The sequence below is a fragment of the Bos taurus genome, chromosome 11 (assembly GCF_002263795.3).
Source record: "Bos taurus isolate L1 Dominette 01449 registration number 42190680 breed Hereford chromosome 11, ARS-UCD2.0, whole genome shotgun sequence".
Lineage (NCBI taxonomy): Eukaryota > Metazoa > Chordata > Mammalia > Artiodactyla > Bovidae > Bos > Bos taurus.
The window spans coordinates 66040281-66056791 of NC_037338.1; positions in this window are offsets into that span (position 1 = coordinate 66040281).

The following is a 16511-nucleotide window of genomic DNA, read 5'->3' on the forward strand; positions in this document are numbered from 1 at the left end:
AAAAAAAAAAACCCTAAAACATGGTCTTTGAAACTAAAGTTAGACTTCATTATGCAGGCCTGGAGGACTATTTGCAAAAAAAAAAAATATATAATATTGATTATCTTGACATTTAATAGAGTGCTCAGTTTAGATGTCATAGAATACATGGATAGATAGGTGACTGATCAATTGATCCTGATATTGCTGACAATAATGAAACAAATTATATCTGTATACTGCTTTACAAAACACTGGTGTTTGGTACTCTTTTTTATTCTTAACCTTATTATATATTATAGATTGAAAGTAAAGATTTCCAGCAAGTCAGCTTCAGTGGATCTTTCCCACGCTGATTGCATAACTCACATCTGTGAAGGAGTAAGTTGCCAATTATCTCATGGTTGTAGGATTTATAAATCAGCCAAGTCAATAAAACATTGTGTGGGGCTTCCGTGGTCAGAAGTGTCTCCTGTTGCCCTTTATGCTAAGTGGAGCTGTCAAAACATTAGTAAATAACCCTGATTATCTAACAATGTGCTGGCCTCTATTGCAATAGTCGGACTGATTTTTAATAGCAGACTGGAGAATCTCTTTCAACCTAGTTAGCATAAAACCATTTGTTGCCATTTATTGGTTTTCCATACTTAGAGTTGAAAGATTGAGGCCACCAGCAGAAAGCAACTATAGGGGCCTATGCCATGGGTTTCCAGGCTGGGGGGAGGCTCTTAGTCCAGCTTATATCATGATCAGAGAACAACTGTGTGAGGGTTTTGAAAGTTCTCATTTAACCAAAGCCCCAGGCAAAGGAAATCAATGAGGGCATCGTTCTCTGAAGTGGCAATAAGCAAAGTCAGAGAAGGAAAAAAATCAAATGGTTAAAGACAGCGAGCAAACTACACTCAAAAATTAGTTCCATTTCACAAATAAGGGTAGGAAAAGCTGAGAAACTCAGCCATAAGACATTAAATCAAGAAGTCACTTAATCCTAAAGATCTTCCCAATGGTTCCCCTGTGACTTGGGCCATCACGGCTACAAAATACCCTTGACTGAGTTACAGGAAATCTAAGATCTGTTGTTAGTGGCTGACTTCTAATGGCACAATGAGTATCCTAAAGCATTTTAGGCTACTGTTGTCGAAACGCTCTAGAAGGAAACAAAATACACATTGATTTTCAGTATGGAGATCCCAGTATTACTGTAAGTCAAAAAATATTTCTGCAAGATAATTCCTGTAGCCTGGGACATAACAAAATAAACCCAGGGAAGTTCAGGGCTGGGAGTCATTTGCACTAGCCCATCCTGAATTATCTCGGGCTGCTCATTTTTATTCCATGCTACCCTACCCATTTTATTCCATGCTACCCTACCCTTTTATCTGCTACTCATGTCTGGGGAGATATCATTCCTAAGATGGCTGTATTTAATCCAAACTCAGTAAAGATAATGAAACTGTACTGAAGAGTACACATGACACATGTCAGGCCTCTGCTACATTTTGTTCTTTGGCAAAATTGGTTGTGGGTTTGCCAAGGGAGACTGGAATAGGGTGTTTTCAGTGGAACTTGAGGCTCATAAGACTTCAGTGGAAGGATGTGCTCATTTATCTCCTTATAAGCATGCTGTATGTTGTCATGTAGGGATATGCAGCGAATTCACCATTTCTAGGTTTCAGATGGCTGTCATGCCTGCTTGTGTGCTCAGTTCCTTCAGTTGTATCCAACTCTTGATGACCCTATGGACTGTAGCCCGCCAGGCTCCTCTGTCCATGATATTCTCCAGGCAAGAATACTGGATTGGGTTGCCATTCCTTCTCCAGAGGGTCTTCCTCACCCAGGGGTCAAACCCACATCTCCTGCATTGTAGGCAGATTCTTCATTGCTGAGCCATCTAGGAAGCCTGTCATGCCTACTGCTTCTAATAGCAGGCACTGTTGACAACCCACTCCAGTACTCTTGCCTGGAAAATCCCATGGACGGAAGAGCCTGGTAGGCTGCAGTCCATGGGGTCACTGAGTCAGACATGACTGAGCGACTTCACTTTCACTTTTCACTTTCATGCATTGGAGAAGGAAATGGCAACCCACTCTAGTGTTCTTGCCTGGAGAATCCCAGGGACGACCAAGCCTGGTGGGCTGCCGTCTATGGGGTCGCACAGAGTCGGACACGACTGAAATGACTTAGCAGCAGCAGCAGCAGTTCTACATACTCGGTGTGGGATAACTCATTTAATCGTCCTGATAGTCTTCAGCAGTTGCTGCTGTGATTATTCTTATTTTTTCCTATTAAGGAAACTGAAGTTCAGAGAGGCTAAAAGATTTGCCAAAGTCACACAGTTAGTGAGTGTGAGAGCTGGAATTGGAACCCAGGTTATGGACTCCAGGGATATTTGTTGCCTCATAGAGTTTTGTGAGGATTCAAACATTCCTGATACACAGTACCAAAGAAATGTTAGCTACTATTTTTTGTTATTTAGACTCATCCTATTGCTGTTGTCCTATTTTTATTAACTCAGTTCAGTTCAGTTCAGTCACTCAGTTGTGTCCAGCTCTTTGCAACCCCATGAATCGCAGCATGCCAGGCCTCCCTGTCCATCACCAACTCCCAGAGTCCACCCCAAACCATGTCCATTGAGTCGGTGATGCCATCCAACCATCTCATCCTCTGTCGTCCCCTTCTCCTCCTGCCCTCAATCTTTCCCAGCATCAGGGTCTTTTCCAATGAGTCAGCTCCTTGCATTGGGTGGCCAAAGTTTTGGAGTTTCAGCTTCAGCATCAGTCCTTCCAATGAATATTCAGGACTGATTTCCTTTTATGTACTATTTTAAAGATTCTGACTTATATGTTCATTATACCCTTTCCTTGGCTTATTTTCCCCAAATAGTGAACTTGACCTGATGCAAATGTATAATATTTAATCTACTAGCTGACAGGAACCTGTTGTGATGGTTAATTTTATGTGTCCACTTGCCTGGGCCATGAGCCCAGACATTTGGTCAAACATTGTTCTGGATGTTTCTGTGAGTATGTTTTCTGAATGAAAATAACATTTTGAGGAAAGCAGGTTGCCCTCCACAATGTGGGTGGGCCTCATTCTGTCAGTCGAAGGCCTTCATAGGACAAAGACTGACCTCCCCAAGAAAGAAAGAATTCTACCTACAGGTGGTCTCCAGACTGAACTGCAACATCAGTTTCTCCGTGGGTCCCCAGCCTGACGGCCCGTCTGAAGGTTTTGGACTTGCCTTTAAAGCTGCCTGAGCCAATTCTTTATATATGTGTGTGTGTGTGTGTGCACGCACAATTTTTTTATTACACACACATGCACATCCTACTGCTTCTTTTCTCTAGAGAACCCTGACTAATACATGCATGAACTGAAATGTAAAAAACAAGCCTGAGTATTTTTACCAGCCTACACAAATTACTTCACTTCTCCCCATCCACCCTGGCACCTTGAGAGTGAGAATTTCTCCTTGGGGAGTAGACTTTCGAAGTATCATTCGTTGCCCTTACTCCTTGTCAGTTTGCCTACAGAGAACTTCAGGCTGCACGATAAACAACGAATGCCAGCAGTGCGACCAGATTGCCCCAAGTTTCAGCTTGTTCTGGGACTTTCTGGGTCATCCTTTGAACAAGCTCACACAGCTGGTGAGGAGGGCAGCCTAGTCCCGTCCCTTCACTGCATCTGCCTTTGCCACAGATGACCACAGCCCTCGTGTCAGCTGAAACCAAGATGTGATTGATTAAATATCCTGCCAGAGATTTTATAACTAATTATTTATGTTCCCTAAGGCTAATCTTTTAAGAAAACAGTGGAAAAAGAATGTCAATAGCTTGCAAAAGATAGCTCTCACACCATCAAAAGCAAGTGTAGCATTTCACCCAGTTCCACTTGTTAATCCCCCAGCAAGGACGTCCTTTTCATAAGTTAAAGATTTCTTATAGAATGGAATGATGTAAGTTATAAACAGCTGGTGGGTGGTTTAATATAGTTGCAGGTGACTGGATCTCCACCCTTCCCCCACCCCACACTTTCTATTTTCTTGCTCTTGTCACTTTAAAGATTAAAAAAGCTACACCCTCCAGAAAGCACAAGATATAAAACCAATATGTTTGCCTTTCAATGAAAAACCTCAGGCTCTCAGCTGGAGTGCAACACCCTAACATCAATAAGAAGGTTTTTCTAAGAACTGTGAAATGCAGGACCAGGAATGTGACTGTTTCTGTAGGAGAATCCTGCTAATGAGCTTTAATGTCCCTGACAACTCAGATCCCTCTAGGCTGAAGCATCTTTTGCATATTGTCACCTCAGGCATGCTTTTGTTTCCTAAAATCTTAATCTACTAAGACATATTTGAGATTTAAGAATCAAAACGTTTACACGAATTGTTTTTTACGTTCTGGCCAATGGAATGATGAAAATGACACGTAGGTATAGTCCAAACTTCTCTCTTTTTTTTAAACTGACCTTCTCTTGTTTAGAGCAGTTTTAGATTCACTGCAAAATTGCAGAAGGGAGAGAGATTTCTTTTATACTTCCTGCCCCTACACATGCTATCCCCATTATCAATGTCATCCACCAGAGAGGTACCTTTGTTACAACTGATGAGCCTATATTGACACATCATTATCACTCAAAGCCCACACTTTGCTTTACAGGTCACTCTTGGTGTTGGACGTGTATGGACTTGGAGCAATGTATTGTGAAATGAAATATTTTCTACTCTAAGCTCTACCAGTAAACAAGACTTTTCCAACTGCAAATTTATGAGCCCAGGTGAAGCAAAGCCAACTATTTGGATGCCATCACTACCTCCTCCTCAGTAAGCACTGAGGAGCTGGGGGGTATGAGAGGTGGCCATTTACCACATTCAACATCTCTTACAGAAAGCAAGGACTCCAAAAAAAAAAGAAAGAAAGCAAGGACTTAATGTGTGAACAACAAAGAAAGCACGATTGGCCCCCAATAGCTAGATGCATATGAAAGAAATGATGTCAGCAAGCCCAGATGCTTGCATCTTCCCATACACAGAACACTAAATCTCTTCATGTGAGAGATTTAGTTTTCTCTTAATTAACAGTAATCTTTTAATATTCAGATTACCTGCCCCTTGCTGCAAACTTATATATAGCCTGTCTCCTCCCCTACCTCCTCAGAGTCAGCTCTCCTGGTTCACCTAAGATACTGTCTCCCAGGCTCAAGTCCTAACATTCCCAATGAATAAAATCTAACTCCCAACTTTTACATTGTGTGTATTTTTTTAGTTTACAGTATGATAACATGTACCCACCATTATACGCAGAGTAGTTTCACTGTCCTAAAAGCCCTCTGTGTCCTTCCTGTTCATCCCTCCCTCCCTTCTAACCCTTGGCAATCGCCTATCTTCTAACTGTCTCTATGGTTTTGGTTTTTTCCATAACATAGAGTTGGAAGCATGCAGTATGTAGCCGTTTCAGATTGGCTTCTTTCACTTAGTAATATGCATTTAAGTTTTCTGCAAATCTTTTCATAGCTTCCTAGCTTCTTTCTTTTTAGCTGAATAATATTCCATTGATGGAATGTATGATAGTTTTCTGTTCACCTACTGAAGCATATCTTGGTTGCCAAATTGCCAACTTCTCTTTTGAAATATCTTTTTGAAAAATAAAGGGATTAGTAGCTCACTTCAAGGAAAAATAAAATACTATATTTTTAAAAGATATATTTGTGGATCAAAGGCTACAAATTTAGTGGATGTGTTAGGCAAATTGGGTGGCAGTGGCCTTGAATGAAGAAAACCAATGAGCTATAAAAATATTAGTCTTCAATATGATTTAATCTGGCTTAATCACTCAATGTTAAATAGTGCACAGAATTAAGAATTTTGAACATACGTTTAAATATCTCTAAAACTATGGCATTTTTTGGCAATTCCAGATTTTTACCTAGTTAGCAACTAACTTCATTCAAGACTTTAAATTATTCTGTTGACTAATACCATTACCTTAAAAGAAAACAATATTGACTTTCATTTTCAGAAGAAAAATGAAGCAAAGTAACTATAATAAATAGATTCCTGGCATGGTACATCTCAGGTATAAGGTTTACTTACTTTGTGCCCTCCTAATGACACACATAGCATTCCCTTTAAGAAATTTAGCTGGCTGCCTAGCTAGTTGTTTGCATCACATAATTCAAATTAATTTTTTTTTAATCAAACCAACCCACTGTCTCTGACATCTCCATGTCCAACCCACTGTTCATAACATCTCCATGATAATGTAAGCTCCATGAAGGCATCCTTAGTTTCCTGGTTGAGTTCCTGGGCCATAGTCTTCAATAAATATTTGCTGAATGAATGTCCATTTGTTTGTTTTAAATGAATACAAACTGTGTCTGGTTCACAGGGTAGCTATACCTGCCACCATATTATAACCAATACAGCAGATCTGGGAATCAGCCCTTGCCAACAATTCTCAATCTGGGCAGAGTTATGTTGGGCGTACTCTAAAGGGCACCATCTTTATACACGACAATGATGGGAATTGTGGTCTTTGGAGTTAGTGTGGCAGCCCTAGTTGATTTTTCTGATTATCATCAACATCCCCTGAGAAATGCTGTATAGTCAATGTTTACTTCTAATCAAGAAGCAAGATGAACAAACGGTACTTTCCATGTGTCTCGAGATTTTTACATGCTATATAATTAACTACTACTACTAAGTCACTTCAGTCGTGTCCATCTCTGTGCGACCTCATAGACAGCAGCCCGCGTCTGCCAAGCTCCCCCATCCTTGGGATTTTCCAAGCAAGAACACTGGAGTGGGTTGCCATTTCCTTCTCCAATGCATGAAAGTGAAAAGTGAAAGTGAAAAGTGAAAGTGAAGTCACTCAGTCGTGTCCGACTCTTTGTGACCCCATGGACTGCAGCCTACCAGGCTCCTCCATCAATGGGATTGTCCAGGCAAAAGTACTGGAGTGGGTTGCCATTTCCTTCTCCATCCAGCAGTAATAGCTGACAACAAACGTCAGCGTGCACTAAATGCTTACTGTGCACCAGCCCCTCTTCTAATATTTATATATTCATCCTCTTAACAATCCTATAAGTACAAGTACTAGTGAAAGTCGCTCAATATGTCCGACTCTTTGTGACCCCATGGACTATACAGTCCATGGCATTCTCCAGGCCAGAATACTGGAGTGGGTAGCTGTTCCCTTCTCCAGGGGACCTACCCAACCCAGGAATTGAACCCAGGTCTCCTGCATTGCAGGCAGGTTTACCATCTGAGCCGCCAGAGTAGCCCTAACAATCATATAGTGAAGTCGCTCAATCGTATCCGACTCTTTGCAACCCCGTGGACTGTAACCTACAAGGCTCCTCTGTCCATGGAGTTCTCCAGGCAAGAATACTGAAGTGGGCTGCCATTTCCTTCTCCGGGGGATCTTCCCAGCCCAGGGATTGAACTCGGGTCTCCCGCCTTGCAGGCAGACGCTTTAACCTCTGAGCCACCAGGGAAGCAATTCTATAAGGTAGGTATAAATCCTATAAGGTAGGTATAAATAAGGAAACTGAGGCACAAACAGGGTACACCCATCACCAGTAAATGAAAGAGCTAGGACTCAAATAGAGACAGTGTGACTCCAAAGCAATTGTTCTTAATCACTGCTGCTGCTGCTGCTAAGTTGCGTCAGTCGTGTCCCACTCTGTGTGACCCCATAGACGGCAGCCCACCAGGCTCCCCCATCCCTGGGATTCTCCAGGCAAGAACACTGGAGTGGGTTGCCATTTCCTTCTCCGATGATGAAAGTGAAAAGTGAAAGTGAAGTCGCTCAGTCATGTCCGACTCTTAGCGACCCCATGGACTGCAGCCTACCAGGCTCCTCCATCCATGGGATTTTCCAGGCAAGAGTACTGGAGTGGGGTGCCATTGCCTTCTCCACACTATCATAAAAAACTACAAAGAAATTACAAAAGAAAACAAAGAATGTGAAGAGTTACTTATAGAATCTGCATTTTCTACCTGGATTTAACTTGTAAACTGAAAGAAAATTATCCACATCATCTAAAGTAGATTCAGTGGGAGGAATCAGGATGAGAAACAACAATGACAAAAAACAAAGTCCCCATCTCTTAATATAGTCATCAGTTCAGTTCAATTGCTCAGTTGTGTCTGACTCTTTGAGACCCCATGGACTGCAGCACTCCAGGCTTCTCTGTCCATCACCAACTCCCAAACTTGCTCAAACTCATGTTCATCGAGTTGGTGATGCCATCCAACTGCCATCCACTTCTCCTCCTGCCTTCAATCTTTCCCACCATCAGGGTCTTTTCCAATGAGTCCGTTCTTCCCATCAGGTGGCCAAAATACTGGAGTTTCAGCTTCAGCATCAGTCCTTCCAATGAATATTCAGGACTATGAATATAGCCTTATCTGCTCATATTATTATGTTGGTTTAGAAGGAACACACTGGAAACAGACTGAAGAATGCCAATGTGAGGCATTTCCAGGGTCGAGCTCACTCTAAGTAACCTGAATGAAGGCCCAAGTCCCACTTCTGTGTATAAGTGGGAAAAGTCCTCTAATGACTGCAGCCCTTGCAGGTCTGTCTGCTCCTCCCTACTCCAACGAAGCTGACTCTGCCCTCTAGAGGTGACACTGGAGAGAGGCCACAGGACAGAGTGAAGATGCAGCGCCGGAGCCCCCACTGGCTGGGGACTCAGAGAGAACTGAGTGGGAATCCAGGCTCTCCTGGAAGAGCAGTCCTGTCGAGTTCCTCAGTCATGCCAGCTTCAGGTCCTCTACCTGAATAATGGGAGAAATATAGCACTACCTAATAGGATTGTTATGAGAGTTAAATGAGATGATTCATGTATAGGTAACACTATTCTGTGATAAGCTAAATGGGAATAGAACTTGCAAAAGAAAAGATACATGTATAACTGAATCACTTTGTTGCACACCTGAAACTAACACAACACTGTAAAGCTATGTGTGTGTGTGAGAGTGTGTGCATGCCAAGTTGCTTCAGTCGTGTCTGACTATTTGTGACCCCATGGACTATAGCCAGAGTGCATCATGAGAAACGCTGGACTGGAAGAAACACAAACTGGAATCAAGATTGCCAGGAGAAATATCAATAACCTCAGACATGCAGATGACACCACCCTTATGGCAGACAGTGAAGAGGAACTCAAAAGCCTCTTGATGAAAGTGAAAGTGGAAAGTGAAAAAGTTGGCTTAAAGCTCAACATTCAGAAAACTAAGATCATGGCATCCGGTGCCACCACTTCATGGGAAATAGATGGGGAAACAGTGGAAACAGTGTCAGACTTTATTTTTCTGGGCTCCAAAATCACTGCAGATGGTGACTGCAGCCATGAAATTAAAAGACGCTTACTCCTTGGAAGGAAAGTTATGACCAACCTAGATAGCATATTCAAAAGCAGAGACATTACTTTGCCAACAAAGGTTCATCTAGTCAAGGCTATGGTTTTTCCTGCGGTCATGTATGGATGTGAGAGTTGGACTGTGAAGAAGGCTGAGCACCGAAGAACTGATGCTTTTAAACTGTGGTGTTGGAGAAGACTCTTGAGAGTCCCTTGGACTGCAAGGAGATCCAACCAGTCCATTCTGAAGGAGATCAGCCCTGGGATTTCTTTGGAAGGAATGATGCTAAAGCTGAAACTCTAGTACTTTGGCCACCTCATGCGAAGAGTTGACTCATTGGAAAAGACTCTGATGCTGGGAGGGATTAGGGGCAGGAGGAGAAGGGGACGACAGAGGATGAGATGGCTGGATGGCATCACTGACTCGATGGACATGAGTTTGGTTGAACTCTGGGAGCTGGTGATGGACAGGGAGGCCCGGCGTGCTGCGATTCATGGGATCACAAAGAGTTGGACACGACTGAGCGACTGAACTGATCTGATCTCTGGACTATAGCCTGCCTGTCCACAGGATTCTCCTCTGTCCAGAGGATTCTCCATGCAAGAATACTGGAGTGAGTTGCCATGCCCTCCTTCAGGGGATCTTCCCAACCCAGAATCAAACCAGTGTCTCTTACGTCTCCTGCATTGGCTGGTGGGTTCTTTACCACTAGCACCACCCGGGGAGGCCCGTAAACCACCTATACTCTAGTATAAAATAAAAATTTTAAAGAAATAGTTTATACTATATGACTTTCCCTCCCTGAAAAATAAAGATGACACTAAACCTTGGCACATAATAAGCACTCAAAAAACTATTTGCTATTAGTATTATTTACCCCATACTAATCAGTCATATCTCAGCAGGACCATGTACCTCACGGGTGGGTTTCAAAGACTTGCTTTTCTGTATCTACCTTTGTGACTAGCACTTATGATGTTCAATAAACACACATAGGCAGATAGACTGGCCAGGAAGGGGAAAACTGAGAGCTCAGTTCTATGACCATAAAGTTGCAAAACAAAGATAGTAAGTGAGTGGATTGCCATTTGGTCTTTTCATCATTCTCTTCAGATTTGTACAATCAGATTTCTTCTCTTTCATAAATCTCAGGAATAACTTCAGGAAGCCTAAGACATCCTCATGTAAGGTTAAATATTTAAAACAGAGCTGCCTGAACCTTGAAAAGATCCAGACAAACATATGCTGAGAACCTTTGGCAAAGCCCACTGCAGCACGATGAGCGAGGCAAGGCTGAGCACCCCTGCACCCAACATCGGGAGCCATCCATCTTGCACACAGCTTGCAGACCTCTTCTCAAGAATGAGGTCACCCAGAGCCCAGATGGGCAGGTGGGCTGTAGAATAAGATATGTCTGGGTGCAGATGTGAAAAGAATTGAGGCTAACAACCATAATGGAAACAGGAAATGAGAGTTAGGTCAGCCCAACTGCACAGTTGTTGAAAAAGCAAAACTTAGCCATGTGGTGTAATTTTCATGCTCCATGATGTTTACCACCAATCAGCCAGCTTTACCAACAGATGAAGCTGTCACTATGGAAAAACCCTCAAAGGTGTCTGTCAGACCTCCTTCACCTCCCAGTCTTCCTAATTTCCTTCCTGCACTCCATATCAGTAATCACTAGATCTGAAGGGTCATTGCATTCAAATGCTTCCATCCACTGCTTTCTCCTTACTATTTAAAGCCATTACAATGAATTTGGCAAGGCCTTTGAAGACTCAAGGGCTTCACTGATATATGAAACAAAAAAGAAAATAAAAATGCATTGCTATGAGTGAGCCCCTTCCTTACTGTCTACTCAGACATGTATGTTCATATCAGGCATATCAGTTCAGTTAGGTTCAGTTCAGTTGCTCAGTCGTGTCCGACTCTTTGCGACCCCATAAATCGCAGCACGCCAGGCCTCCCTGTCCATCACCAACTCACAAACTCACACATACACACTCACACAAGCAGACACACACAGTGCTTCTGCCCTTTATGTTGTTGTTTAATCGCTAAGTCATGTCCGACACTTTTGCGACCGCATGGACAGCAGCCTGCCAGACTTCTCTGTCTATGGGATTTCCCAGGCAAGAACACTGGAGTAGGTTGCCATTTCCTTCTCTCGGGATCCTCCTGACCCAGAGAATCTTCACAATCCAGGGATCAAACCTGCCTCTCCTACATGGGCTGGTGTGTTTTTTATCTCTGAGCCCACCAGAGAAGCCCCTCTGCCCTTTTTATGGGGACTTATTTTGTGAAAATTGTGAATAATTAATCTCTCAAGATGGTTAGCCTATGCTTGCTGCTATGATATTATGACCTAACCTCCCAGAGTACATCCAAGGCTGTTTGTCAACCTGAAAACTTTGAACGCTCTCTGTCACTCTGCCCTTGGCCTCACATGGACCCTGATGCCTTTTTAGCTGATGATAATGGTCATGCACAGCTAAGATGTGGTCTCACAAAATTACCAGAACCAAGCTCTGCTATTTTTTAAAACTATCTACAACAGACTGGTTCCAAATAGGAAAAGGAATACATCAAGGTGTATATTGTCACCCTGCTTATTTAACTTACATGCAGAGTACATCATGAGAAATGCTGGGCTGGAAAAAGCACAGCTGGAATCAAGATTTCCGGGAGAAATATCAATAACTTCAGATGTGCAGATGACACCACCCTTATGGCAGAAAGTGAAGAAGAACTAAAAAGGCTCTTGATGAAAGTGAAAGTGAAGAGTGAAAAGGTTGGCTTAAAGCTCTCAACATTCAGAAAACTAAGATCATGGCATCTGGTCCCATCACTTCATGGGAAATAGATGGGGAAACAGTGGAAACAGTGTCAGACTTTATTTTTCTGAACTCCAAAATCACTGCAGATGGTGACTGCAGCCATGAAATTAAAAGACACTTACTCTTTGGAAGGAAAGTTATGAAAGCAATGTCAACAAAGGTCCATCTAGTCAAGGCTATGGTTTTTCCAGTGGTCATGTATGGATGTGAGAGTTGGACTATAAAGAAAGCTGAATGCAGAAGAATTGATGTTTTTGAATTGTGGTGTTGGAGAAGACTCTTGAGAATCCCTTGGACTGCCAGGAGATCCAACCAATCAATCCTAAAGGAAATCAGTCCTAAATATTCATTGGAAGGACTGATGCTGAAGTTGAAACTCCAATACTTTGGCCACCTGATGCGAAGAGCTGACTCATTTGAAAAGACCCTGATGTTGGGAAAGATTGAGGGCAGGAGGAGAAGGGGACGACAGAGGATGAGATGGTTGGATGGCATCACCGACTCAATGGACATGGGTTTGGGTGCAGTCCGGGAATTGGTGATGGATAGGGAGGCCTGGTGTACTGCTGTTCATGGGGCTACAAAGAATCGGACACGACTGAGCGACTGAACTAAACTGAAATGATAGCACTACTGTTTCTAAAAATCTGTGATTCTACTCTTTAATACATACCAGCATGTTTAAAAATTGGGAGGCCTCCTACACAAACTGGTTCTTAATTCTTCGAACTTTCTGTAGTCATTTCATTTTCTGAAAAGCCTAGAGTCTATGTGCCACAGTACCTAACTGTAATACATCTTAAACAATTCTCCCCTAGTTTCACTTTATTAGGCACCTGCTTCCTCAAAGGAATTGGGGCCCAGAAAGAGGAAAACTTCAGGGAAAGAAACTTTTTTTTTTTTTTTGCTATTTTAAAGTGAGAATAGAAAGGAAGACAGAGACTGATGAGTTCATTAGCTTGTAATTAATGTATATCAGAATTACATAAAATGTCCCCGACTTCATTTTATCTGTCAAAGATAAAGATGTTGAATCTAGAAAGATGCGTATGGACAAACTTAAGTGAGAGAAAATAGAGTCTAAGTCAAGAATCAGATATAAGACTAACAAGCTAGAGGGAATGAATTGAAATCCTGTAGCTCAGAAGAAATTATACACTCAAAGTAAAATTGTTGAATTTCTTAGGAAACCAAAATGCATAGAGGAGATCTTAGGAAAAAAGAGGATCAAAGAGTTTGTCTGACTACAAACTCAATATAGCCTGTTTGTTCAATAGTTCATTCATTAATGGAGAAGGCAATGGCACCCCACTCCAAATGTGTGTCTGGAAACTACTAGTGCCAGGGGCTACCTGATATGTGTCTGAAATTATTCTGGGAACATTTATACAAAAAAAAAAAAGTTTTCACTCTGATGGAACTGACTTTCTAGACATAGAATCAGAAATTTAAAAAATGAACAAATAAACATATTGGCAATTGGTGATAAGTGCCAGAAAGAAAAATAAGAAAATACAATGTGAATGTGGGAAGATGTAAGTTTTCTATTTTAGATAGAGTGGTCGAGTGTGAATTTTCTAAGTAGGCAACATTTGAGCAGCAACGAGTTAAGGGAACAAATCAAGAAAGGATCTAGAACATTCCAGGCATAGGAGGCAAAATGTAAAGTGTCTTGAGTATGGATAAATCTTAGTGTGTTTAAGAAACAGGAGTCTCCCAGTAGCTGGAGCAGAGGAAGGGAAAGAGTGAAGTAGAATAGGTAAGCAAATCACAGAGGGTCTTGGCGCCATAGTAAAGACTGAGTTTTGTTTGTGTGACTTGGAGGATCCTGAAGGGGTTAAAGCAGAGAAGCATCATGATGTGATTTACAATTTAAGAAGATTGCTCTGTCACTTTGTGGAGCATATATTAAAATAAAAGCCCAGAGAGAAAACCCTAAGACAAGTTAAGAGGCTATTTGATCAGCCCAGAAGACAAATGAAGGTGACTGGGGAGGTTGTGGTAGAGAGGACGACATCACTGAAAGGAATTACAGATGGGACTTGCCAGTGTGTTGCTTGAGGAGTCGAGAATGGTAACTAGGTGTTGGCTGGAGTGACTGAGTAAATCATGGAGATATTTACTAAGATTAGAAATGTTGGTGGAGGAACAGAATTGGTAGTAGAGTAGAGAATCAAAAGTTATGTGGGTGATGAGATTAATAGCAATGAAATGAAATTGCTAAAAACAACAACAACAAAACAAAACCACCAAAAAACTAATGAGATCCTTGACTAGATTGACAGAAATATAACATCCAGTTCAAAGGACACAACACATCTCATCTACTGTGAACTGTTTGCACCACATCATAACTACTCTGTTCAATGTTAGACCCTACGGTCAAGAGAGATATTGATAAAGAGATGCACTTGCAGAAAATGGAGTCCAGGAAGGAAAAGATGAAAACTGAAAACAGAAAGATGAACATAGCCCAAGCTGGTTGTCTTCAAATAGTTTTAAATTTTAACTTATCTTCTGGGATTACAAAAGTTGCTTGAGTAAAAGTAGGTAAAAGATACCAGGAGACAGATTTCAGAAGGAAGTCTATCAATTAGAAAGCTGTTTCAGAAGAGACTAGCTCAGCATTCATCAGGGGAGTATCAGATAGGAGGTTGGACCACATAATATCAAAGTCCTTTCCATCATGTGGTTTTCATCACTCTAGATGTAAACTCTTTCTGTTTAGAAATCATCATAGTATTTTTTTTAAGTCTCTAATAAGGTACATAGCATAGGTTCAAAATATACCTAAAAATTCAAGTTCTTTTTTTAACTTGGCATGCTTATGTAGCCAATGAAACCTTTTAAGCTGTTAACATTTTCTTTTTTTATTACTGTATTTTGTTTTTTCTGTGGGGGCACTGATAAATCTTTTCTTAGTGACAAAAGTCTCGATCACCTCTTCCAGTTTTTAATGATGGAATAAGAACCCTAATAAGGCACTTGCTAATATTCTTCTGCCCCTAAAAAGAGCAGGATAGAGGGACAGCAAAAGTGAGAAGAGGACAGACATTCCAGCTAAACACATCTACCAGTAATCTTGAACAATTGTACTTCAAATGATTGCTCTGAGAAAAAAATGAGTAGGTCCTTGTGAAGCACATAGCACAGTGCCTGGACCTTCAAAAAGGCTTACTGCTATATTATTACTATCATTTCAGTTCAGTTCAGTCATGTTCGACTCTTTGCGACCCCATGAATTGCAGCACACCAGGCCTCCCTGTCCATCACCAACTCCCAGAGTTCACTCAAACTCATGTCCATTGAGACGGTGACGCCATCCAGCCATCTCATCCTCTGTCGTCCCCTTCTCCCCCTGTCCCCAATCCCTCCCAGCATCAGGATCTTTTCCAATGAGTCAACTCTTAGCATGAGGTGGCCAAAGTACTGGAGTTTTAGCTTCAGCATCAGTCTTTCCAATGAACACCCAGGACTGGTTGGATCTCCTTGCAGTCCAAGGGACTCTCAAGAGTCTTCTCCAACACCACAGTTCAAAAGCATCAATTCTTCGGCGCTCAGCTTTCTTCACAGTCCAACTCTCACATCCATACATGACTACTGGAAAAACCATAGCCTTGACTAGATGGACCTTTGTTGGCAAAGTAATGTCTCTGCTTTTGAATATGCTATCTAGGTTGGTCATAATTTTCCTTCCAAGGAGTAAGCATCTTTTAATTTCATGGCTGCAGTCACCATCTGCAGTGATTTTGGAGCCCCCAAAAATAAAGTCTGACACTGTTTCCACTGTTTCCCCATCTATTTCCCATGAAGTGATGGGACTGGATGCCATGATCTTAGTTTTCTGCATGTTGAGCTTTAAGCCAACTTTTTCACTCTCCTCTTTCACTTTCATCAAGAGGCTTTTTAGTTCCTCTTCACTTCCAGCCATAAGGGTGGTGTCTTCTGCATATCTGAGGTGATTGATATTTCTCCTGGCAATCTTGATTCCAGCTTGTGTTTCTTTCAGCCCACCGTTTCTCATGATGTACTCTGCATAGAAGTTAAATAAGCAGGGTGACAATATACAGCCTTGACGTACTCCTTTTCCTATTTGGAACCAGTCTGTTGTTCCATGTCTAGTTCTAGCTGTTGCTTCCTGACCTACATACAGGTTTCTCAAGAGGCAGGTCAGGTGGTCTGGTATTCCCATCTCTTTCAGAATTTTCCACAGTTTATTGTGATCCACACAGTCAAAGACTTTGGCATAGTCAATAAAGCAGACATAAATGTTTTTCAGGAACTCTCTTGCTTTTTCCATGATCCAACAGATGTTAGCAGTTTGATCT